Below are 27,695 nucleotides of genomic sequence, written 5' to 3'. Positions count from 1 at the left end.
TCGAGAAAAAAAGATATCGTTCGAAACGTCAGAACGAACGACTTGAAAATATTCACGATATCGTTTATATTATTATATAAATTAATAGATTAAATATTAATTTAATAATCTCTAACTTATTCCATCATAAAAACTCGAGCATAACAATTCGTAATAATAAGGTATTACATTCGACGATTCGATATATTTCGATATTTTCGATATATTTTTATTCAGGTCTTATTTCTATAGATATCGAATTTTATTCAGATCTTATTTCTACGGATATCGAGTTTCATACATTTATTTTCTTAGTTTGGATTAACAAAGTATTCGTTTCGATGGTCTTTGCAATCGTATATCGTATTTTTAATCTTTCGATATTTTCATTTAACAGATCGAAAAATTACGAGCTTCGCAGGGGGCCATTGTATAGATGGCGCATAATGAGCATGTGGTGGTGGTAGTGGGGGGAGTAATCACCTAGGCTCCCTGCTAGGTGATGACACTGCCATCTTAAATTGGTGAGTGCTACTGATTGCGGAAGAGCTTCGTCGTCCCGTTAATTACAAGTAATTAGATATTTTTTTTCCAATGTACACCTTTCTTTTGTATATCAATCGATTGCTGATAAGACGATTTCCATGTGTGAACGTTTTTGAGTCGGGCTATCGTCGCGTTTAAAAGATATTCGCGAAAATATAAAATGACGCAATTATTTTCCTCGAATTTTTTATTCGCAATTTTCGGCCTTATTTACGCAGATATCGAATTTCAGTGATTTATTTCGTTAGTTTGGTCCATTGAACTATTCGTTTTGACAATTTTTATGATCGTACATCATATCTTTAATATTTCCATATTTTTGTATAATAGATCGAAAAATTATAAGCTTTGCGGGGGGGGCCATTATGTAAGTGATATAACGCGCATGCGCGGGGGTTCCACATATCCTTCTTCCTGATGATGAAACCTCCATCTTAAATTAGTGAGTGCTATTGTTTGCAGAAGAGCTTCATCGTCCCGTTAATTACAAGTAATTAGATATATTTTATCTAACGTACCCCGTTCTTTTATATATCAATCGATTGCCATTAAGAAGATTTCCACGTGTGAACGTTTTCGAATCGGGATATCGTCGCGTTTAAAAGATATTCGTGAAAATATAAAATGACGCAATTGCTTTCCTCAACTTTTTTTATTTGCATTTTTCGGCCTTATTTACGCAGATATCGAGTTTCAGTGATTTATTTCGTTAGTTTGGTCCAATTATGTATTTGTTTTGACGATTTTTATGATCGTATATCATATCTTTAATATTTCCATATTTTTGTATAATAGATCGAAAAATTACAAGTTTCGTGGATGGCCATTATGAAGATGACGTAATACGTGTATCCAAGGGGTCCACATACCTTCCTTGCTGACGTAGGATCGGCCATTTTGAATCGATTTGTGCCAGGAATTTGCAGGAGAGCTTCGTCGTCCCGTTAATAACAGGTAATTAGATATTATTTTCTAACGTACACCCGTCATTTATATATCAATCGACAGCCAAAAACGCGATTTTCACGCGTGAGTGTTTTCAAATCGGGCCATCGTTGCGTTTGAAAGATATTCGCGAAAATAAAAAATGACGCAATTGCGTATCTTAAAAACCCGTTAGATGATCGTTACGTAATCATTACGAATACCTATTAAAAGATTTTCTATTTATATTTTCGCGATTAGTACTTTTTTTTATGATTTTATAACGTTCAGTGTAATAATTTATAGTTCATTCATCATGATCGATCGTATTTCATATCGTATATGTATCCTTTCTATATATCTTATATGGATGGTTACATATATACATATATATATATATATAAAACTGCAATGTGGAATCTCTTTCTTTCTCTCTCTCTCTCTCTCTCTCTCTCTCTCTTTGTCTTTCTTTCTATTTTACTATTCTCTTCCCTTAGTAATCCTTGCCGATATTGCGATGCAAGATATGTGGTTGGCTTTGCTGTCATTCGTTAATGTACCGCAAGCTACATATATACATACACATATGGCTACATATTATCCGTACATATATACATACACATATGGCTACATACTATCCGTACATATATACGTATATATATATTCTTTCACCTTCACATTTATATTTATATCAAGAATCTTATTCTTTACTTATATGTTTCTTTTATTTCACAGACAATAATATGTATATACATTGCATTCCACGAATCGAAGTTCGTAGAAATACACTTCGTAGAAAATTATTCGCTTCAAAACATTGCCGAACGTTTGGTTGGACAACGAATGGTGGGGGAAGTCACCTCTCTCTGTGTAACACAATATATCTAATTGCGACGTCACGGTTTTACTTATCTTTCTCCGTTCTCTCTTTTTATAGGTTAGTAATATTATTTTCTAATTAACTATTCAATTAAAAATCTAATTTCTCTTTCTTTAATTATGATCAATAATATCATATAATTATTCTAATTATTATTGAATATTGATTATTAATTGTAATATTTAGATACATTTATTATAAAATAATGAGCTATAAATATTATTACTTTTCCTCAGGAAATAATCTACGCAGTATACAAATCCTCAATTTGTTTGTGCTGTCCCTCTAATGTAAGTTTTCTTTTTTTTTTTTTTTTTTTTTATAGAGTTTTATCTTTATCTTTTTGTTACTAATCTGGTCTTTATATTTTATTATAGGTACATTAAATATACAATAATAAACTATAATATAAGTTTATTTATCTTTTAATAATACAAAACCACTATGATATAAGATATAATTTATTTAATAGAAATAAATTTTAAATTAAAATAATCTTAGATTAGATATAAGAGTAAAATGAAATTTAATTACAATTAATATACTCTAATTTTATATTAATATTATTGTTAATTATAATATAATTTATACTAATATAATCTTATTAATAATATTAATAATATATTACAAATCTTATTAATAATATTAATAACCCTAACAATATTATTAATAATATTGCTTTTATAGTAAACTATTTAAATGAAAAGCTAATTATTTTCAATATTTTATAATTAAATATTATAGATATTTATATTCTTATTCATAAAATAATGATCATTAAAAATAAATAATTTTTTTCAGGTAGCAGAGGGTGAAGTGTACTTGTCCTCTTGATGCTGTTTGTTTTTTTTTTATTGCAGTTATCATTTCATTTATTTATTTATTTATTTATTTTTTTTTTTTTTTTTTTTTTTTTTTTTTTTTTTTTTTTTTTTTTTTTTTTTTTTTTTTTTTTTTTTTTTTGACAACTGGGTCTCTTCATATGCAGTAATCTGCATATGCCGAGACTCAGCCAATCATTATTGCTTGATGTTTAACTTTTGGTAACTTCAATTTAATTAAATTAATTAATTTTTAGTCTTAAATATAAACTGCCTTCAGGAATGATTTACAGGAATTGTATTTTGTCTAATATTTATTGCTTTCAAGCATTCTCCATCATCTTTGGGCCGGATGCTCATCGTGCAAGGATCAATACAAACTTTAGTAAGTACATTACTGTTTAAATGATTGTCCAACAGTTTAAACAATTCTGTATTCCAACAATGATACTAATAACTTCGTTTTTCTTTTCTTTTCAGAACATTATTGCAATCGTGCGCGATGCAATCGAGTGTTATTACGTTTAAATAACACAATCGCGGAGTAGAAGCAGTGATTGTTCGTCAACTTAAATTTACTCGCGTTTCGCGATTTAAATTATTCTTTAGGAATATGTAAACGTGAACGGACTGCGTGCAAAGCAGTCGCGTAATAAATAAATAATTGTCGCGTATTAGAGTCAGTGCATCATGGAAGATTATCAAGAAACTAGTCCACATTCTTTTAGGATATTATTGGTAAGTAATTTTTTACATTTCATTAACAAATATTTTACAATATTGTTATGACAATAAATTTTTCTTTAATCCTTTTACAGATCATCACAGTTGTAGCAGTCTACTATCATTTGAACCTACCCAATTTCGATGTCTACATCGATGTCTACCTACCTCATTTTCAACCTACAACGCGGACGAGTGTTTTGGAGCCATCGTAGAACTTCTTAAGTAGTGAGTGAAAAAATTAAGGTCCCTCCAGTACTCATCATGCCGAGGATGAAAGGTCCGAATCGGCACGAGTTACTGGTTGTAATTTTTCTAAATTAATTATTGACGAGTACGTGAGTAACTCTTATTTTGGATTTACTCACGAATATTATGTTTTTCTTTGTGCATGTTTTCCATTGTTCATTTATTGTGCATGCTTATTTTTATTATATCAGGCTAGGGTCTTCTTGTTTCATCGGGTCGAGTTGCTATTAATTAGCAGTACAATTAATTAATACTTTTATTTCTTCGTTTTTGTTCGCGTTGTTAGTAGTGAAATCGGGCATTCATTTACCCGATTTCGTTAATAAAAGGTATGTGTTACATGCATTGCTTCGTACTTAGTATATTAGATCGCAATCTGCTACGATATGTCGATATGGATGTACCAAAAAATGAACAAGAAGACAAACCACCCGTGACGGATAGATTCTCGAATACAAGTGGTATATCATGATCTTATCGTTTTCTTAGAATAGCCACTTGTTGAAAGGAATCGTCCGAGGTTTTTGATTGCATGAAAAAATTAATAAAATATTCTTTCAATTTTATTGATAAAAGATAAGTCTCAATAGAGTCACTGATTTTGAATTAAAACAAAAGTCTAATAGAGTCATTAATGAAAAACAAAGAGACTTGTAGAGTCATAGTCCGTTTAGGCTTAGATAATAAGTTAATCAATTTTAGTTCAGGATTTTCAGCAATTAATGTTTTAATTCCCATCTTCCCTCCCTCCCTGTGCAATCTGCGTTTTCATCAGATGCGTGTGCCCAGGTGTTACTCGCATGGGTGAGAAACAGTTTGTATGGGTTTAGTTTTAAGTTCCCCCTCATTGGCGATTGTCATAATGTTAGTGATCGTGCACGATGTACTTTGCACCTGTGTGTGCGTGTTAGGTGGTGAATTGTGCATCGTGCCGCGACATTTTTTAATCACATATACATATGGAAAGTATTTAATTAATAAATAAAATATTTAAGTATTTACACGATAATGAATAGAAACATTTTGTTGTTTGTATGTTACTAGAGTATGATAATGTATCGGTATGTAAAAATATTTATATTGAAAATTGTGCTTTATGCAAAATAACATTCAAGTCTTTTGAATCTTAGATGAAGCATATTTTAATGAGTAAAGTAATAGTATTCGCATGGTAGTAGTATGTTTATATACTAGTACTTTATATTGAAAGTAAAACCTTACGCAAAGATCACTAACATTGACAGTCGATTTCAGCAAATTGGTACGTACCTATAAGAATTATAAAATACGTGGTTGAGCTAGGGTGTCGGAGGTGCCCCGGGGCATACTCTCTAGTGTAGGCTTTTGCACCCTGGCGGTATGTGAGAGAATCGTGGAGTGTGTGTGTTGGAACGAATGTTTTGCTATATTTTTTAAATATAGGAATAGGTAGGCAGGTAGCATACTTAGGTGTGAATGTTTTTTAATTTTTAAGCAGGTAGGGTCGGAAAGACGCAAGACATAATTTTTTTCCACTCAGGAGTGGAAATACTTGTCTTCGGGTATTTTACAAAGTTTCAGCAAATTTTGGAATTTTTTACTATGCCTTTTTTTCTCTCCAATCTTGCTGAATCTTTGTATCACGAGATATATCGGTATGTCGAATAGTTTAAAAGTCTTTACATTCCTTTGGAAATTTATTTCTTACGGATTAGCAAAGATTTTTGAACAAGCATGATACTTAGCATTAAGAACATTAATATATTGCACTTTTGTGGTTTTTACAGAATGTGTTATTTGTTGTTTATATTAAAGTAAAAATAATAAAAGCAAAAAGTAAGATGTTTCTTTTTTGTTTCAGATGAACGTCGTTGGATCATCTATAGACAACTCTATTCGATTCTCTTGTGTTAGAGGGCCTGAGTGATTGCTTTGTACATTAAGTTTCGTTCGTGCATATTATTTATTAAACCCATTAACAGTCAATTATCTTTGTTAGATGTTTATCAGCATTCCTGAAGGCTAGTCTTTAATATTAATACGATTGAATAGGTTGAACTATCATAATAGTCAATGATTACGTTGATATCGACTTTTTTTCCATATTTCATTCAAGCAATAATTAATTGAACATTTTTCTTTACAGTAATATTTATTAATAAATTGTTTAATACAGATATTGTATTACAACGTTTAAGGTGAATGCGACTTGAATCGTAGCAATGTTTACTTTCTATAATAATAATATTAATAATAATAATAATAATAATAATAATAATAATAATAATAATAATAATAATAATAATAATAATAATAGTATCGATGTATTATAATATCATATAATATTAATAGAACTGATAGTAAGTCCCGTGAGTTTTTCGGATTAGATTTGATAGTTAATTGTAAAATAGCGTGTAGACTGGTAGAGACTGGATTCCCGAATTCGTATGATTCGATTTAAAGAAAGAGATGAAAGAGAGAGAGAGAGAGAGAGCTCTCGGTCGTGTCTCGTCAAAACGAATTCTAAAAGCAGCTTTCCTCATCGTTATCTGTCAGCAGGTAGAGATTGCTTTTCAAAAATTACCTCCGGCTTGTCCCATCCCCTAGCACAGTGTACCACCGTAGGCGATGGCACAATCGTAAAACGGAGACAAAGGCGAAGGGTAGACGCTTGACACTCGTTCGTAATCCTAAGATTTAGGCGTACCCTCATACTCTCCAGAATCGCTATAAACAAAAACAAGGGCTCGTTGTTGAGAAGAGAATAGGTAGCCGGAGCTCGCTACCACCGGAGAGCTTGGAAGGATGGTGGAGGGTGGGAGGGAGGGAGGGAGGGGGTTGAACGGCAAGTGGAAGGGATGCCTACCAGGGAGATGTGGATCGTTATTAATACAAAGGGACGATGCTTTCCAAATCCCAATCTGAAATACGACGGGGAATAATCCGGTTGAAATAAAACGAGGATCCGTGAACCACGTTAAAGTTAAGCTTATTCGGCATTGCGTCCTCCCGCGTATTTGTCCGTTTTGCGTATCCATGTATGTATTTATACTATGTGCGTGAGATAACGTTGAAAATATGAAGGCTATAAGAAAAGCAAAACACATTTCGTTGTTTTTCGTCTTTCTACGCGATGGTTATCGTAATGCGGATAGATAGACAATTTTTCTTTTTCTTTTTTCTTTCTTTCTTTCTTTCTTTCTTTCTTTTTTTTTTTTCTTCTTTTGTAATCGTACTCCGTAGGATTGAAAGTCTGAACAATAGATAAAAGGGAGATAATTTAGCACGTGGTCATCGATAGGGCAGCAGCCTTCGCAGCGGGAGTAGCTAAATTTGTAGCTTGTATCGATCCTTGGCGTTTGATCGTCGATCGGCGTAGAGTCCGGGAGATAAAATATCGTGGCCATTAAAGAACCGACTACAAGGAGGTCCGGTCTTGCTTTTGGACGTGGCATATGCCGAGCATTAAAAGTTGCAATTCGCCTGACGCTGAGACTGATATACGAGCTACGTGGAAATATCTTTAGTAAATTGCTTTATTTACCATCTCTTTTCTCTCGGCGTTTTATATACTCATAGATTATACAAGGTTCGCGTTTATAAATTAATATTTAATTTTATAAATGGAACTTTTAAATAGGTATATACATAAATAGACATTTGCTGATAGTAATTATTGAAAAGATAATATACGTAAATAGACATTTTTAAATAGAAATTATATAAAAGATGGTATAAATGATTTATTATAATATCCAATTTTTCTTATATACAAGAGCTATTATAAATATTTTTCCATTGATATAATATTTTCTTGATACACGATCCGTACAACAATATCGTCCTCATTTCCATATATATATATATATATGTACGTATATACGTCATCGAGAGGATCAAAAACGGTTGGTATTCTGCAATCGCTATTGGCAGGTGCACGACGATAGATCGACAGAAATTGTGGGCGCTTCTTCTGTTAAACGAAATTACGAGAGTAGGAAGTCGAAGAATCGCGTGGTCGGCAGGTGCGTGCACTTTAGCTCTCGCTTCTCGTCCTTTGTAATAGTAGTCTTCGGAAAATCAACGTTGTCGAGTAAAGAAAAACGTTTTTCAAATCGAATTGCGTACGATAGTCGCAGATAATTAAAATATGGATGTTGTTAAAAAGTGTCGGTTCGAGAAAAAAAGTTTTATGGTGAATTCATCGAACGTTGATGGGACATCATGATATTATTATTATGGTAGTCGAATGAGAGGGGAAAAGGAATCGAACAATGGCAAAAGGGTTTATGACATCAAATATAACAGCCATCTGCTCGATCGTAATTACAAAGTATTCGAGAGAGTTCTCCTCGTGTATTCGTGTGCGTATATACGATGCGTTCGTGTATGCAAATAAATGCATAAAGATGTGCACGCGTAACGGTGGCTTCCATAAATAATCGAACGCTAACGAAATGACTGGACGAAGCGTCTGCCGTGTAAACGATATTCGTTCGAACGGTAGTAGTATCAACGTCGTCCGAACGTTCCGAAATTCAACTATGACAAAATATTCAACGGATCCATAAACTCGTAATGGATCATTCTAGAGGGACATTCGTAAAATAAAAGGAGAAACTCTCTCTCTCTCTCTCTCTCTCTCTCTCTCTCTCAGTCTGTCTTTTTTTCTCTCTTTCTTTTTCTCTCTTTCTCTCTTTTCTTTGTATAGAATTGGTAGAACTCGGTATATTATAGTGGTAGGCGAGAATGGAATTCTTGAAAATTTATCGATGCGATAAACTATATCGATGGATCGTAAGTTGAACAAAGTAAAAGAATAAAGTCTCTGTCGGGAAATAGACGCGATGATTTTAAAGGAGAAATCATATGAGCGCGCATCAGATACTGTAGAAGAAGAAGAAGAAGAATCAGACGGGGAAAAGAAAGAAAGAAAGAAAGAAAGAAAAAAAAGAAGAAAAAAAATACAAGACGACTTGGCCCTGAAGTTCTCTCTTCTTCCTCTCTTTGCCTCTCTCCCTCCTCCCACGCTCGTATATAATCTTGGACGTTAAGTGGGGACCTCCGCGGCGCCGTAGGCCCAGCGAGTTTTATCACCAGGCTCATACGGTTTCAATACGCCATCAATAATAAAGTTCTTTCCTCTCGCGATACTCCCGAGACACGCGCATGTGAAAGCGAGAGAAAACAACAACAGAGAAAGAAAGAAAGAGAGAGAGAGAGAGGGAGAGAGAGAGAAAGAAACGTTGTTGTGTTGTGTGTTACGTTTTAAAGGTCGTGAGCGTTCCCTCTTTCGCGACGCGAATAATGGAACCGGTACGTCTCGTTCATTCGCCACTCGTACTCTTCACGGACACGGTCACATTGTTGCGATGCCTTGAAAGATGGCCGCAATTAAAGCTCTGCGAAATTTCTTCGAATCATTTTGTCTCCGTTCTCTCCTTTCTTACTATCTCTCTCTCTCTCTCTCTCTCTCTCTCTCTCTCTCTCTCTCTCTCTCTCCCTCTTTCTCTTTTTCTTTATCTTTCTTTTCTATACGACGACATCAAAATCATTGTCAAGCCGAACGAAATAATTTATGTACGCAATAGTAAAATCAAACACCAAGCGATTCTGGATTCATATAAATTTGAACATACATATTTCTAAGTTATTATTAGATGATTAAATCGATCGATATTAATTGTAGTATTAATTGAATGGCAATGTGGCACAGTAGGCGAACTCATTTATAATTTTCTTGTGCCCAATTAGAGATATATATGTATATATATATAATCTCGAAGATGCTCGATTATATTCATTAGACGATAGAAAAGATTTTTTCTTTCTTTTTTTTTTTTTCTTTTTTTCTTCTGTAAAGTCTTTTATAGAGAAGGATTCCCGTAGATATAGACTGCACATGTTCGTTCTTCTAGTTTCGTGATGAGGATCAATTAATCATGCGATGGCAACGAGAGCGCTCTTTGATTGTTATTGAAATGAAATTTCAATTTCTAGTTATTTCCGCTTCCTAGATCGACGGATTGTTATTGTTGTTATTGTAAGGCATCGAGATCGTAGAAATTAATATGATAATCGGGGCGTGCTTAATCTTACACTTATCTCTCTGTATCTATGCGAAAATGTCATATTGAAAATAATTGATGGCTCACGTATATATAATAGTTTAAATGTCGGACAATTTGAGACTTTCTTTTATAATTGCTCCATATCAATATAAATGATCGCTCGTATATACCGATCTCCGTGTTCGACATTCCAAATAGGGGGAAAAAAAAAAAAGAAAGAAAAAGATACAACGTATTTATTTATTTTCTTTTTTTTTTTTCTCTTCTTTTTTTTCCTTTTACGATCGAAATAGTACTATAGACCACGAAAATAATAATAAATGATATAGATGTATCTATCTATTTTAACGAACGGAGATATCTGAATAGATTAAAGAGAACTCCGGTACTCAATTCGCGAACAGTTTATTTCCGTTTCTCGAGTTTGTAGAAAGCTCTCGAACGAAAACTTTCAAAGGAAGAAATTAGATAGTTAGTCGGACAGATTTAACGGGTAAGAATACGGAACACATCTATTGTGATCGTTCTCCAAAATAATTGAAACGCATCGCGAAGAAGTAGCAACGGTTTACGCGTTTACTAATGAGCAAAGGCGAAGAAGCCGTAGGAACGTTAGGAAACGACAGGGGAAAGTGCGTGTAAAAGAGGCAGTAAAGAAAGGTAAATGCCGTCCAAGCGTGGCACGCATCGTGGAATAAGGCACAAACCGAGCATGCCTTCTTGGGAGAATTTAACAATTGGATAGTCTAACTAAGAAATCGTGTTTCGTGACCACACCGATAGATACCATCGACTCGAATTAAAGAAAAGAGATATTTTCTTCCTATGACGTGTAACATCGTAGTTTCGAGTCAGCCAAGTGAAAATTCACGAGATCATTAACTGCAAGATACTTAATATTTTTTTTTCTCTCTTTTTCCTTTTCTTTTTTCTTTTCTTTTTTTTCTTTTTCTTTTCCTCTTTTTTTTTTCTTTTCTTTTTTTTTTTTTTAACACTAACTTAATCGTAATTATTTAGAAGTCGAACGTTGCCCTATCTCACGCTAAGTGAGATTATTATAAAGGAGTAGCTGAAAATATGTGAGTAAATATATATATATGTCTACAATAAATTTAAATACGTAAACGTTTGTTGCATAATACACGGAGCACTTTTCGAATTCGACGAACGCGCGCATGCATGCATGCATGCACTCACGCACGCACGCATGCAAGTATTCACGCACGCACGCACGCACGCACATAGATGGCCGGATGAAGCGCATAGCCGAACACAGATATCGAGTTGGGACGCGTATACTTGGATGAACCGCCGCGGCGATCAAAGCGAATGCTCCAAAGTGATAGGCCAGAGCGCAATAAATGATTGTGATTTATGAGGCTGTAATTACTAATTAGTAGATAATTGTAATATAGTAGTACGAGAGAACATAAATATGGATTGATACTGGCCGTATATTTTTCACAGTTGCTACATAGTCAACATGTTCTAAGAAACAGTCTTCTTTCCGATAACCGGCCATATGATTTAAACGGGGGAAAAAAAAAACAAAAAAAAAATCAAAAAAAAACAAAAAAAAAAAAAACAAAAAAGAAAAGAAAAAAAAATTCAAAGAAAAAGATACAGAATACGATGAAAATCTAACTTTGGAGTTTAAGGCGAAGTGAAAGTATCGTGAGTGCCGTGTCGACATTGATTTCATCGCTTTTACCGAGTTCGCTCTGTTTAGAAGGCACGGATATATATATATATATATATATATATATATATATATGTATGTATATGTACTTTTGTAAGGAGTAAAAAGAAGGGAGGGCATCGACAACGGCGTCATTCGTTGCTTGTTGGGTTCGACGGCCTGACTCGTAAGATATCGTAGTGCAGCGACAAGAAGAAAAACCGTGGACGCGTTGAGGAGACGAAGGAAAGACCCGCTGGGCAGATAGGATCTTCTCGTGCTAATAATTATTGCATTAATTAGTCGGCAACGATGGGGGAGTTCTCTCCCCTCTTAGCTTCGCCATCGTTCAATCTACGTAAGAGGGAGAGGGATAGAGATAGATAGAATGTATCTAGTAGCGCGAGGAATACACTAGAACGCGTGTGCTTTGCGAGACAGAGCGAAGAATCAGGCGCAGGTAGGCATTAACGAAACCACGCGTCTGAGACTGACGAGACGGCCGGATTTTCCGGCTGACTATCGTGCGAGAGTTACTCGATATAATAATAATCTGTTAACATATTGTAGGACAAGATAGTAATTGGCAAGTGCAAGTAAAATTCATCCTTTTTTCTTTTTTTTTTCTCTTTTTTTTCTTTTTTTTTTTCTTTCTCCTTTTTCTCTTCTTTTTTTTTCTCTCTCTTTTTTCTTTTTTTTTTTTTTCTTTTTTTTTTTTTTTTTTCTTTCAGACCGGATTTTCCATTTTACCAAATGCAAATTTCTACGGGACAACGACGTATTCCTTTTTATGAATAGATTTGCGATCGAATTATAGATAATTAACTCATTAAGATCTTATCGATACTTCGTCGGGTTTCATTCAGTGATTAATAAATATTTTTCGTGTCGATAATAAGGTGAGCGGAGGCACGTAGTATGTTTATCGTGGATTCATATAAATTTATAAGGCCCTAAGTGGTACGATGAAAAGCAACGTAGTAGAGGAACGTTATAATAAATAAAGTAAATAAAAAATGACGATTGATGTATCGATCGATCGATCGATCGATCGTCATTCATATTCACGCCGAGTCACGTCGTAATTAAGTTGATCATTAACGTCATCGCGATCTCGTCGTCGTAAAGGAAAGAACGAAGAAGCAAAGAGCTCGAATCGCAACGTTCGTTGGCGCATACCGTTACGCGATGGTTGCGAGGTGATAGGGTACCTTGACTAATGCGATCGTAGCGTTGCACCTTGCAAATTGGCGACCATATATAGCCCCTTCTTCGATGCTGTTGACGACGAAAAATGAGACGAAATTTGAAGGAAGTAAGAAACAAAATAAAGAAGAATGGCGTGATTCTTTTCGAAAGATAATTTTTTTAAGCATGATTTTAAGATCGATATAGATATATAAATAGAAGAAATTCGTGTGAAATTAAAAAATCCAAATTTCCCGCGACGTAAGGGTGATCTTATTAATATCTCTTGGAAGGGTTCCTGTAATTTAATTTTCTTACGCGACGATAAGAAGACGACGTCTTAACGAAGAAGAAGAAGAAGAAGAAGAAGAAGAAGAAGAAGCTAGCTCAAGCTCTGATATCGACACGTCAAACGTAAATACATGCAGATTAGATATTTTCCTATGATATGCGCCGGTGGATCTCTACGACGGCAAAGGATTCACTCCGGTATATACTGTATATACATAAGTATAAAGATATATAATCGTACATACATACGTGGTACATACATACGTATGTACGTAGGTAGACGAGACTTATCCGCACGTAGACAAACGCATATCACATCTACGGGAGTATAAAGATGGCGTAGATAGGCTAGGCGTCGCGCGTTATCTATATATTCCACCTCTCCCCCTTTCCTCGAGTTATCTATCCCCCGTGCCCTTAAACTCGCTCTACGTATTCCTAGCGACTATATTGCCAAGTGTGCACTATGGTTGAACGTGTGTAAGCGGATATTGGCTATACATATTTATAGGGGGAGAGCAACGCTACCAACGCTTTTGCAGGCATGCGCGCACATACACACACACATACACAGAGGACTCGTTCGTACGTACATACATATATACATTGCTTCTTCGTTCTTTCGTTTCCAACTCTCTCGCCCTTTTGCGAGCGAATACGAGCGTGAACCCATCTCGTTCAAGACCGGCTCGACTTCGACCTATACGTATATTCTCCTCCTCCTCCTCCTCCTTGCCTCGTTCCCTTTTAATCGCTCCATCTTCTTTCATTTCTCTTTCTCTTCTACTACCTTCTTCTTACTTTACTTCCCTCGGCACAGTAGCCAGCCAGCGTGGGTGTGTCAGGTACGAAAAATGTAATGTGTGTGTGTGTGTGTGTGTGTGTTTGTATCCCTTTGTCCAGTCGTTCGTCCAAAAGAAAATATTTTCGATCTTAACAGTTTACGCTCGTGATAATTTTCTTCATGCTCCCATTATCATTTAGATGAATAAACGTACACGTCTAATAAATATTTTTCAACTCGGAGATATTCGACTATTTGTCTTAAAATATCTTCTTTGGTAACTAATTAACGCGAGAAATAGTCTTTTCTTAATGATCACTTTCTATCGCGACTATCTTCTTTTATCCATCCCCTGATCCCTCCCCCTTTTGTATTTTCATTTCGACCATTTAATTAGTTTCAATGTTAATAGGAAATCTTTCCTTTCTAAACACTTTCTTTCGCGATTATTTTCTTTCTCTTCTATTCCTATGCTTATGTTTGACAACTTAGTGTATACGAGGTAAACATATTGGAGTCAATCGATCCCTTGATACATACTTGCTAATTAATCACATTTTCTGAAATCTGTTTTTTTTTTTTTTTTTTTTTTTTTTTTCCTAGCATCTTCCTTATCTCCTCTGTCCTCTATCCGTACGTATTTCCATTAGAGCATGCGAATGAATGCAATGATTATATAGTATTTCTTTTTCCAAGTATTATTTTCTTTTCCAATTATCTGCTTATGTTCGAGAGCTTTAGTGTATACGAGGTAAACATTGATATGTTATTAGAGTCAATCGATTCCTTGATACATACTTGCTATTTGATCGCATTAATTGAAATCTTTTATTACTATCATCTTTTTTATCGCGTCTATCTTCTATCCGTAAATGTATATATATTTCTATTAGAATATGTGCATGAGCTTTATGAGCTATATTGTATTTTCTTTTTCTAATTATATTCTGTCGCGACTTATTATCTTTCCGCTTACTTTTTTCACATGATATATAATTACTTATTAATGCGCCCTTTTCCACTAATGAGTTACTTTGTTTAAATGTTTGTTAAAGAAAAAATAATGTTGGATCGTTCTAAAGAAATGGACAACGACTAAGAAGAACTCGTTTTCCTTCAAACACTTCATCTCGCATGTATCCCGTAGTTCAAAACCGAACGGGCGTCGGTATTTTTCAATTAATTTTTTTTCCACGCACTAAGAAGCTTTGGCCCTTTGGGACGCGCGTGCCGCGTACCGGATATATATCGACAGGCCATGAGTGAGGAAGAGCGAAAGAGTTGCTGCTCCACGTATCGTGCCACGTACGTTCTCTATCTCTGTCATTCTTATTTCTTTTTCTTTTTCTTTTTCTTTTTCTTTTTTTTTGTGGTTTCTCTTCCTTCTCTTCGCCTCCGCTCACGAAAGAGAGTCCATATCGCGCTCGGCATGAAAGAGCACTCGTTCTCACTCGAAGCCGCGCGCGGATCAATCAGAGGCGGCCTATAATTAACGAGTTACGGCCGTGCCGCCGCGTTTGCATTAAGACGCGGCTTTTTGTCACTCGCGCGCTCCGCTCGAGGGGCCCTCCGAAGAGCCGCGCGGTCCCTCCGTAATTACCTACGGCGGCAGACGGTCGCTAGCCCTTTTCTCGCTGCCGAGCAAAGACTTTGCTAAAGAGAGATAGAGAAAGAGAGAAAGAGTGAGAGTGAGAGTGAGAGTGAGAGTGAGAGTGAGACTAAGAGAGAAAGAGAGAGAGAGAGAGAGAGAGAGAGAGAGAGAGATCTGGTTTCTCGGCGATCCCAATGTGGATACGACACGTAGGGAGGACGAACCTCTTCTATCCTCCCTCACCTTAACTTTAGCCTTCGCCTTTAACTTTCCCTCGTCCCTCCGGTCTCTTTCTTTGAGCGCTGCCTCTTCGATTGGCTATACCATGTGTGTTTTTCTCCATACCGGACAGAAAAGAAGAGAGTTAGAGAGAAAGAGAAAGAAAGAGAGAGAGAATACACTTTAGAGTCAGTCCTCTTTCCCGCTCTGAGCAGAGAACGCAAGGTACGCACGCTTTCAGAGTGAGCATAACAACGTCTAGAAGCGTAATTAGTAGGCGTGAACGCACGCCTACCAGACACCGTCTCTTTTTCTCCCTCGCTGAGCTCACGCCTTCTTCTCTCCGTATTTTGCTCTCTTTTCGTCGTCCTTACCGTCCGCGAAAATCGTTTAGAGAACTCCGACTGTTACGCGATGAGAAAGAAACGAACGTTTTAACCTTTGATCGGCTTTTCTTCTTCTATCTTTAATAGGGAGGAAGCTCGCGTGGCCGTCATTAACGCTAAAATCATTATTTTCAAAACAATTTTATGTATTTATGTTCATCCTCTAATATTACTAGGTGGGTAAGTTATACCTTCTCTTTTCTCTTTATGAATTAGATACGTATATTTTATGAATATAGATTAATTACTATACTATATAGATCAGTTGACGGATATAGGATTTTAAACGCTTAAATAATATATAGCTTTAACTAATCCAGCGTATGTATGTATATTCGTAAATGATTATGTTTCATTAGAAGTGAAAGAACGTTAACGCGAAAAAACTACGAATTAAAATTCGAGCGTGTCGGAAGGGGGCCCTTATTTCGTTCGTTCGTTCATTCGTTCGTATACACTTCGTTGGACTTCGTCGGTTGCAGATCATTATCGATACTTTGAGCGAAGAAGCATCGTCACCCTCTTTCCCTCCGACGACCGGTCGGTCCCCTTGTAACACTCTTGATGTCGCGATTGTGACAAAAATGGTGCGTATCCGCCGGAAGTTCTTCTTTTCCTCCTCCTCCTCCTCCTCCTCCTCCTCCTTCTTCTTCTTCTTCTTCTTCGTCTTCGTCTTCGTCTTCTTTTTCGGGAATCTCCATTATTTTGTAGTTAGCTTTTTTCCTCTCGGTCGACGCTTGGCTCTTTACTAGAATGATTCGTCGTTTCGAGACACCGAAGAAAAGAGACAAGAGGCGCAAATTCGTTTAAACTCGGCACGGTCGACGACAGCCGGCGCATCTGCCAGTAACCGGGACGAATCGAGCCCGCCAAATTAATCGATCTCGATCTCATCAACGCGCGCCTTCTATTGCAATTGCTACGATCGTTTTACTTTCGGCATCCATGAGAGAAGATCAAAATGAGATGGAACGGGTGTTTCGCATAATTATTTATTATCGTTTTCCTGTCGTTCTTTTCTTTTTTTTTGTCCCCCTTTTTCATTCTCTTTTTATTTTTTTTTTTTTTTTTATTTGTGCGTGTATGTGTGTTTTTTTCTTTATTTCATTTTCCACGAAAACTAATTCGAACGAGCTTGAAAGTCTTTTCTGATATCATAGTTGACGTAAGATCTTTTTCTCCTTTCTATATATCTCTTGGTGGACGTTACGCCCGAGATGTTCGAGATGCGTGTGAACGTGAACGCGTGCGTACACATTAATCATACCGGGCGCTCGCCACTACGGACAACGTAGCCAGCGACTGCAATTGTTATGCTAACCGCTCTTCGCTCGGCTATCCGCTCTTATACAGTCTACGTTTCCTGCCCGACCACCTGTTACCCTTTCGAACCACGACCCTCTCTCTCTCTCTCTCTCTCTCTCTCTCTCCCTCTCCCTCTCCCTCTCTTTCTTCTTCCCTCTTTACGCGTCGTCCCTCTCTATTTCTTCTCTTTCTCTTGCTAACGCTTTCAAGCCTTCTCTACCCTAACTGTCGACTCGTCGTCCATCCTATATCGATGCCAGGTATTAACTATTTACGAGAATCTTTCACTTCGTTATATTTTTCTTAACAAACGTTTGTTAGTTTCGTCTATGGATCGATTTCGATTTATGTTTAATTAGGACGACATATTAAATAAAAATTGTTCAAAGACTTACCGAAACCGGTAATTCTTCATTCTCATAATTCGGTTTAATTGACTCGTACGGTATTATCCTGGAAATCCAAACTGCGTCGACATGGAATAAAATTATAATATCTTAGCGTGTAGATACGGGTAAGGATAATGAACCGTGCTAAAGAATTCTTTACGATCGTTATCTTAATAACCGCCTGTTCTTCGAGCAAGGCATAAATTATACGAGAACATTTACGCGTCGTGTACGCGAATTTTTTTTTTTTTTTTGTTTTTTTTTGTACTTTGTTATTAACGAGTATTAGAAATTAAGAGAATTATATTGGAAGAAGAACGAAATTTCTATTCGAATTTAAGATATTCTTTTAATTATTACGGTCAGTTTGGAAGTGGGGAAAAAAGGACGAATAATAAATTAGCACAGCTTCGTTGATGTTCAGGCCTTTCATGAGCAATAAAAAAAATTGTCATTTGAAAAATGAACATCTGATCGAGCCGATGGATGATTGGAATGGTAAATGGACGTTCGAGCGGGAATCTACGATATCTCATTTGTATCGCCTTAACACCCTTTTTCTCGTTAGCAAACGTAGTTATTCACTCGGGTATTCTTCGGAAAACTATGACTATAAAAATGAGCGGTCAAGATAGGCCGTCAAGATCGTCAGGGGAAACAAATGAGGACGGTGCGGCTTTTAATTGCCGCACCTGCGGCACTTGGCCGCACGCCGCCGTGCCGCCAGCGGCGAAAACGCGCGGAGGTGATAATTCTTCTTCTACAGCTGTTCGATCGCGTTTTTCGAAACGTCATCGGTGCGTATCGAGAAGAAACGAACGAAGCAGGACGTTGACTTCCTTTGCTTGTTAGACTGTTCAAATAGTAAAGTCATTTCTTGGTCGCGCGCACGCGCGCATACGCGTTCTGTATTGTTAATTTTATAAACCAATACTATAAGAAGACTGTGTGTAAATTGATTTTAAATCCATCGTAATTCACGCGATATATAGTTTCTCTTCGTATAGAAATATCAAAAATAAATTCCCGATGGCTTTCTCCATTTAAGTGATTTCTTAGGCTCCTTTAATGAGTAAGTTTCTATGTGTAGGTGTCAGGAAACGGACGAGCGCGAGAGAGAGCGCTACGAAGAGTAATCATCGAGCAGATATTTATTTTCTATTATTTCGTGGGAATCGGCCGGCTTGTTGTTCCAACCTGTCTCCTCTCTCTCTCTCTCTCTCTCTCTCTCTCTCTCTCTCTCTCTCTCCCTCTCTCTTTCTCTCTAGCTCTCTATCTCGGATTCAGCAGAAGCTTCGCTTTTCTCTCTATCCCCTCTCCGTTCTATGTCTCTTTCTCTTTTTAGTTCAATGACGGATTTTTATTTCTTCCCTGGGCTCTCCATCAAGAAACCGACACGCACCTATAGAACCCCCTCTTCCGGTAGCGCGATGGCTTCGAACCATTCTCCGCAATAATAACGTTACGATCATTAATCTTCGGCGGGTTATGACCGAAAGGATTTATTTATCCGTAAGCTTTATATATCTATATTTATTACACCAACCCTATATTAATTTATCCTCGGTGTGTACTTACTATCAACGCGTCGTTATCAAGGATATTTTCATTTATAGAAAATAAACAATTTGTCGAGTAACTCATATAAACGATATACATAGACACGTATGGTATAAACTCATATCGATAACGTGTATTAGCTTAAAAATCGCGTGATGAAAATTACAAAGGCCATTCTTAGAAATTCGGTCGATACGCACGAACGTAATAGGACCATAGTAAACTACGTATGTAAGTACGTATATCGATATACGAGGAACGTTTACGCTTCGAATGTCTCTCTACCTACATATATACATATACATATACATATAGACACATGTATATATATAGCTATCGTCAAGCTGAATACGTGCGAGGTTAAACGCACGGCTTGCCGGTAACAACGTAATACACGTTTCCAACCGATCTTGTCCGTACGATCTCGTACACCCGGTAGACAGTGAGTGAGAGAGAGAGAGAGAGAGAGAGAGAGAGAGAGAGAGAGAGAGAGAGAGAGAGAGAGAGAGACTAGCTATTAGTCGAGGTAGTAGTAGCCTTCGGTCGTTGAGTCCTGGGAAGACTCGTTAGATGCGTGCGATGCGCGTTGCGTGGCACGTAAACGTTGCGTGATACGAGCGCGATTGGTTCTATGGGAATCCAACAGCATTGACGAGGCCCGTTTATTAACCTACTTAGATATCCGATTGCTCCAACCAACCATCGGCAGATGGAGATATTCTCTCAATTCCCCTTTCCCCTCTCTTTCTCTCTCTCTCTCTCTCTTATTCGAGTTCTTCGATCAGGGATACTCGTAATTCGTTTTACCTGGCTCGCGTGGGCTCCCATCAAATTGTTCTCCTTCGGATGCCACCTTATTCTGCACGGTCCGAAAGACCGAAGTACTTTTGTGCGAGCGGCTCGATTGTTCGGACTAATGATGGATGATGAATCCTTGGCTGGCGGCCCTCGGTAGGCCTCCTCCTCCACCTACGCGGATAGAAACGTATCAATCTACGTCGAATCGGTCGCTGAAAGTTTACGCGTCCTGTCGCCACGCGTTCTCCTCCTTCATGGGAATCCATTAGTTACGACTTCTTTCTTTCCGTGTCTAAATCGTTCGCTTCCCGTTCTTCTGAAAGTATATTCCAAAATGTTACCGCACAAGAGACTTCCCAAGTATTCGTTCTAGACATATTTATGGTATAAGGTACCAATAAATGTTTCGAAATATTACAAATTGATTTTTATTCAAAAATGATTAACTATCGAATAAAAAAATTGCCGATCTAAGAGATCTTGTTAATTTTCTTTTTTTCTTTTTCTTTCTATTTTTTTTCTTTCCTCCATGGAAACACGCGGATGACGCGGCGCTGATGATAAACGCGCGAAGTTGCATGTAATTTCCCACAGTCGAACTGTAAAGCATCATCGTTTTTCTCACTTTCACTTTGCTATATTCAACGAACGTTAAGATCGTCCGAAGAGATAATACTCGTGGAACGAGTGAACATTCGCCAAACGAGAGAGTGTCTTATTGTATTTAGAGATCATTTCTAATTTTGTAGAAGTATAGGAAAGTATAGGACACGGACGAATTCAGCGACGACGTTTAGAAAAGACTTCTTAGATTTTAAAGCGTGACATTTAATTGTCGTTACGTCCTTTAATTCTGCAAATATATAAGACCGAGTTTCTTTCTTTTATTTATAGGTACGTACGTACCCTCCGACACCGAAGGCACAATTTCAAAGTTTTCGTCACGAATGAGCAACGCCACGAGCAGCGGACGAGCATCGCGGTGTCGGCGATGCCGTTCCGGGGCCAACTCACGCTAACTTTTTTCTTTTTCTTTTTCTTTTTTTTTCTTTTTTTTTTCTTTTTTTTCCTCGCAGTTTATCGCAATTTCTCGCGGTCTTATAGTCTTTTTTCTTTCTTTTTTTCTTTTTTTTTTTTTTAAACTGCCATCGTAACAATCGAGACCATCGATCGTAGTTTTTGCAAAATCTAAAAATACCATAAGCTTTGGAAAATCCTTTTATTCCCTTTTCCCCTTCATCGATGTTAATTTTTAGATCTTAAATTCTAAACGTGTAGTTTCTTCGTTTCAACTTACGATCGAAATGGACGAATATTACATTGGTAATATTTGTCTCTCAAATCGATTTGTTATAGTTACAACGAAGACCAAAGTTCTTCTCCTACAGTAAGAATCTTCTTTTCGCCGTAACAAAATACCTACTCGAAGAGGAAAGTGTGATATTTGCAGTTGGTGCGCAGTCACGACTAGACCGGGACATGAATTTAATTACTTTTCATACTTTTCGCAGGTTCACCGCGACGCGAGGCGTTGACAGTCCGTTTGTTGTTTTCGGTGTTAGCGAGGACGGAAACGAAATACGTTTCGAAGGAGAGTAAAGGGTGGAGTAAAGGCAAGAGCGTAAAGGGTTGTAAGAGAAAAGACTATGCACGATTTTGCTTGGCTTTTAAAATAAACGCCTGTCTTTCTTCCTCCTTTTTGACTTTACGGTAATAGGTTTGTTTGCATTACAATTTCCACGAGTTTATTCCCCGTTCTTTTTTTATCGCTTCTCCATCGTACTCTCCTTTATTTTTTTCTTCTTTCTCTTCTTCTTCTTCTTCTTCTTCTTCTTTTCTCTCTCATTTCTTTGTTCTTTTTTTTTTGTTTTTGTTTTTTTTCCTTGATACCTAATGATCTCGTAATAAAGTTCGATCGAGCTTCTCTCCGCGAGTTTATTATTTCTTTTTCTTTTTTTTCCATCATATTTAATCCCCACGATTTACAATCATACACATTTTCTCATTGAAAACGTACATACATCTTGCTAACACGAGTCATAATACAATGCTTCACTCGTAATTATTAAAAATTGTCAAGGGTGGTAGCGTATAAACCGTAAGCGTAATTTCAATAATATTTCAGAAATACGAGCTATTCCAGTGATCGTATAGACAAAAGAACGAGGTGGGCGGATATGAAATTCGTAATTTATACGACAGGAAGCACAATGTAACTCGACAAAAAATTCGTGCAGGAAAATTCATTACGATGGAATCGCGAGTGAGTTTCGTACCAGGTACAATGGGTAAAATAGCATTAGTTTCTCCATTATATCGAGATTAATATAATAGGCGAGAAGGATATTCCATCCTAGGAAAAGAGATTTTTGGAGCTTGGAAAACGACGGTGTCTCAAGAGAGAGAGAAAGAGAGAGAGAGTGAAAGAGAGTGAGAGAGAGAGAGAGAGAGAGAGAAAGAGAGAGAAAAGTAAGAACGGACGATGGTCGAGGTTTCATCATAAACTCTCATTATAGTCATAATTATCATGCAAGTAATATAACGTAGAAGCCAGTGGCGTGGCACAATGCACTGAAGATCGTGTTCGCCCTTCGTCGCAGGTTAATCCGCATTGCACGCGAATAAATTGTACGGCTAATTTGATAAAAAAAAAAAAAAAAAATAAAAAAAAAAAATAAAATAGAAAAAAAATAAAAAGAAAGAAAAAAGAGAGAAAAGACGTCCGTCGCTGGACGTGTCGACATTGCACAAGGAAAAGTAATGTAAATCCCGAAGGAGTAAACGTTGAATTATTTTCATAAATAATATAGAATAAAGTTATGTCGCTCGATAATATCGTGTAATTAACCCTCCTCTGCCTCCATAATGCGTTTATTTAGTAAGTAAAAGTGTCGAAAGGTTTTCTTTCATCTTGATGATAGATTTAATAGGTTCTAATCCTTATACGTTATTCCTGATTTTTTTAGATCTTGTTTTAGTCGAAGATAATAATAATAATAATAATAATCAAGAGATACAATAAAGATGACAATCATATGAATTTTATTTGTCATTAAATTTTTCCAATTTATGGTACATATACGTATCCGTATACTTTGATAAGAATAATATAAGACTATCACGTTTCTATAGTAAGGTAGTGGTTTATAGTCCCATAAGAGTTTTTCTTTGTTCTCAAAGTAACAAGGGACATAGAGACGAACACGATCGAAGCTCCGGTATTGCTTGGAAACGCGAGATATATTGACCGGACTGTGGGTATCACGGAATCCGTGCATTAATAATCCGGTCGGTCTTTAACCCGTAAACTTTGAAACTCGGACGGGAGTGCGCGATTAAGAGGCTTCCACGGAACGGTCGCGTTTCGTGTTTCCTTTCGCGGTGCGGCGAAGAGTACGAGTTCAGAAAGAGAGAAACAGAGAGAGAGAGAGAGAGAGAGAGAGAGAAAGAGGGTGAGGGTGAGTATGTACCTCCCTAGAACGTTTCGGGGGAGGGAGAGAGGGAAAGAAAACTTATAGATGGCCCCGATCGAAGTACCTCGCGTGAGACGTCCGTTTCGAAACGATCGCTTCGAAGATTGCAATCGTTTTTCTACGAGCACGAAGTCGCCCGTTTTTCTTTCTAACAATTATGAATACACCCGTTTATCCCATAACTTCCATTTAAAAATATTTACAATTATTTTAACAAGATTTTTACAATTTGAATGAATAACAAATGATTGATACGTATTATGAATTATTTTTCGATCTTTAATTATATATCGGAAATAACTATATAGAATGATTTCGTAGTATAAGGAAGAAAAGTATCGGCGATATCACCCTGGTCGGGAGTTAATAAGTATTCCGCGAGTACCGAGTGGCGAAATATTTGTTTGATAAACAAAGTTCCAAGAGCGTGCGCTATAACTCGTCGTCGTCGTAGTCCTGGCCGTCGTTGTCGGAGGCTTGTACCAGTAATGGTCGCGATATATTAGGAAAGTTTCGTTGGCCGTGGTTTGACGTCTTTATAAGATCCCAACTGCTTCTATCCTGGACGAGCGCACTCCGCTATCATTGTTACCACTCACGAGCGATGCATTTAATAACACGATCCAAACAATTTTATACGACTACTTAATCGATTTTTAGTTTATTCGTTGTTGTCATCAAATACTTCTCAGATGTTGATTAATTTTGCACTTTTTGCACCTTTATAGCTATTATAGTATATAAAACATTTTATATAATGTTTATTTAATGATAACTTTTCCCTTATATTTACAGGCATTACTATAACCTTTCGACAAAGGAGAACGAAGAATACGTACATACATACATACACCGAGTAATTTGCTATCCATCGATAAAATCGCTTGTCGGTAGCCGTAGGTTCGCTTATCGATACGATTTATGTAGCAGTATCGATTACTCGAAAGAGTGACGATCGCGAAAGTAGCTAGTATCAAATCGACACTACGTGTTTCTCAGAACGGTAGTTCGAGTATCACCTGGCCTATCGCTTGCTCGGTTAACTGAATACACGTATTTCAGATATCCATCGACGTACACCTCTTCGACTATCTTGCATCTTTATCTTGAAAAGAGCGTCATTCTCGTCGTCCCTTTTCTTTTTTCTTATCTCTCTTTCTCTTTCTCTTTCTCTATCTATTACACGTAGCTCTTTGCGCGTCGCACCTGTATCTAAAAGACAGTGGTAATGTTCCATGATACATGTACGATAAAGTACAAGTATCTGCATGTGAATAGGTACAGACTATTAAATTTAGAACGTAAGATACATAAATCGATTCTCTATTTTTTTTTCAACATCGCTTCCTTCTTTCACTTAATTTTTTTTTATTCTGTTGGTCTTTTCTTTTATATATATATATATATATAAAATGTAATGTAATGTAATATTATGTATGTAAATGCACCTGTCTCGAGACTTAAGTTCGGAATTAGAAAGCAATTGCATGATCCAAAGGTTTATTGTTTTTTTTTCTTCTTTTTTTTTTCTTTTCTTTTCTCTCTTTTTTTTTTTCTTTTTTGAACGATACTTCTTTTTATCTTGCACCTTGAACTTTGAAAAGTTTTGACTTCGTCGCGTGTTACTTGAAAAGCACGAATAGTATTACGACGTCTCTTCTTCATCTTTCCGCTTCTTTTCTTTTTTCTTCCTCTTCTTCCTCACCAATCAGGTCTCCCGGTCGTTCGAGAAGCGAGTAATATTCAATTTCAGGCGCCGCAATTTACGTGGACGAGCACGAAGAAGAAGAAGAAGAAGAAGCAGAGAAGGATACGACCGAGTGGTATAGCAAAAAGTGGAGGCGACTGGAGAACCATCACGAAAAGTGACTTTGGATGACTTTGACTTTGCGAAAGAACTAAAGGTAATCTTTCTGTCTCGTGCAATTACTTTGACTTTGCTATCATTTTGTTAAATTTCAATAGAAAATTTAATATCTTTATTCTTTTTCTATCTCTCTCTCTCTCTCTCTCTCTCTCTCTCTCTCTATCTCTCTTTCTTTCTCATTTCGTCCGGCAAGACGCGACGACAACAAGCGGATTCGATATCCGGATAAATCCATTCTACTTTCTAATACGTATTAGCGTTTGTGTGAGTAGAACGTAGTAGGAAAACTGCGTTGTTAGGAAAGTCGACCACTCATCGCATTTAACACCAGATGCGTTACATTTGCTCGTCGAGTTGTTGTTGTTGGTCTGTCAATTATTGAAATGCGCCAATTATCATTTTCTCGAGGTCAAAGTGGGAACCTCAACGGCAATGGACGACAGCTGCATCTTCGATGGAAGATGGAACGCAAGGACGTGGAAAGGAAGTGAGACGTCGGGACTCCTCCTGGCGTGGCTGATCGAGCTACGTACTTTAACGCGTGCTACGACAGGATACTCGTCATACTTATCCCTCGAATATACCGGGTGTACGTATGCAATTTAAAAAAAATAGGAAACATGCGTCAATATCATAATTAAATCATAGTCGCAAGAATTATTATTCCAGATATGATAGATACAATATTATTCCGGTCTGATGAATTCGTATGAATATCGAGATTTTTAATAACTAGAACGTTAACGGGATATTTCGTATTCTGACGTGGCAGATGCGTTATATCTATGAGAGAAAGGCCTCGACGTCTCGAGTCACACGCAATTTCCTTCTGCAAATAGAAGCAATCCAACATTTTTCGCGCAGGTGATCCAACGACGTGTTATAAGACGACGAGAAAGACATAGCATAGGGACTACGAGAGGGTTGCTATCGTTCGTCTGATGGAAAGAAAATGAAGAGTAGGAAGGAAGGAAGAAAAAGAGATAGAAAGAGGATAGGAATAGGACAGAGATAGAGAGAGAGAGAGAGAGAGAGAGAGAGAAAGTAAAGGAAGGAGGTAGTAGTAGGGCTACTCTGAAAGAACCTTATTTCGCTCGTTTATCTGCGGAGTGCAGATTCTTAATAGAATACTCGATGAATGTATTTCTCTTACGGGACTAAGACCGGTCACGATAGGACTCAGGGCCGCCGTTGAGAAGAAGAGAGAGAGAGAGAGAGAGAGAGAGAGAGAGAGAGAGAGAGAGAGAGAGAAAGAGTGGGAGGGAGGGAGGGAGGTAGGGAGAAAGAGGAAGAAAGCGAGAAATAGCTGGAGAGAAAGAGAGTCTCAACGCGATAATAAATCTGTGCTTAGCTCCGCGACAATGGAACGGGACGTTGGTGGGTGGGGGGAACGTAAAGAAGGGCTTAAGCCGCGTCCTACTTACGGAGCACAGGGATACACTCAAATGGATCGTACCCGAAGTTCGGATTAATCCGTCAACGGAGTAGATGGATTCCATGAAGGTTCGGCGCGAAACGAACTACTCGTTCCCCATTTACCTCGTACTGTTGTTATAACTCGTGATTTCTTGAAATCCGATTTTCTTCTCCATCGATCAACAGGAAGAAAATAATCGAAACCCAAGGGAAGAAGCTTCGGGAGAGAATTCCTTAGGACGATAAAACATTGGACTCGTTGACTTGGATTTAATGGCCTTGAAGAAAAGCGAAGAGGTGTCCCGGGAGCCGCAGATGCGGCTCAATCAGTGTCGCATACTCTCGAGGCCATACGCTCGACCTAGCCAAGGTCGGACGTTGGAACCGCTTGCATTCTACGTGTTCTTGTCTTATCTTCTCCTACGTGGTAGCAGGTGATCTCCGTGTTCTCAGGTGGGGCACTATCCAAGGAGGGTGACACCGACCCTACGACATTTTATGGATGCGCCAGGCGAACGAACGACTGCTTGTGGTTTCTCTTTCTCTCTCTGTCTCTCTACGTACTCATATATACACAC

General features: G+C 37.3%; 2 long non-coding RNA genes across 2 annotated transcripts in view; one reads left to right on the top strand and one right to left on the bottom strand.

Moving 5' to 3' along the window:
* Positions 1-382: 382 nt before the first annotated feature.
* Positions 383-2,615, top strand: LOC124956108. Its single transcript, XR_007103106.1, has 4 exons — positions 383-503; positions 1,321-1,479; positions 2,185-2,386; positions 2,566-2,615. It is a non-coding gene; the product is annotated as an uncharacterized LOC124956108 (long non-coding RNA).
* A 3,812-nt stretch (positions 2,616-6,427) lies between these two features.
* LOC124956110 overlaps positions 6,428-27,695 on the bottom strand; it is a 30,437-nt gene continuing 9,169 nt past the window's right edge. The window contains exons 2-3 of the long non-coding RNA XR_007103107.1: positions 20,371-20,677; positions 6,428-6,828 (exon numbers count right to left, since the gene is read on the bottom strand). This is a non-coding gene — a long non-coding RNA (uncharacterized LOC124956110). The remainder of the gene's footprint in view (positions 6,829-20,370; positions 20,678-27,695) is intronic.

Source organism: Vespa velutina, chromosome 20, assembly GCF_912470025.1.
Source record: "Vespa velutina chromosome 20, iVesVel2.1, whole genome shotgun sequence".
In the NCBI taxonomy this organism is placed as follows: domain Eukaryota; kingdom Metazoa; phylum Arthropoda; class Insecta; order Hymenoptera; family Vespidae; genus Vespa; species Vespa velutina.
The sequence above is the reverse complement of the archived record's forward strand: the minus strand, read 5'-3'. Positions and strand labels throughout refer to the sequence as shown.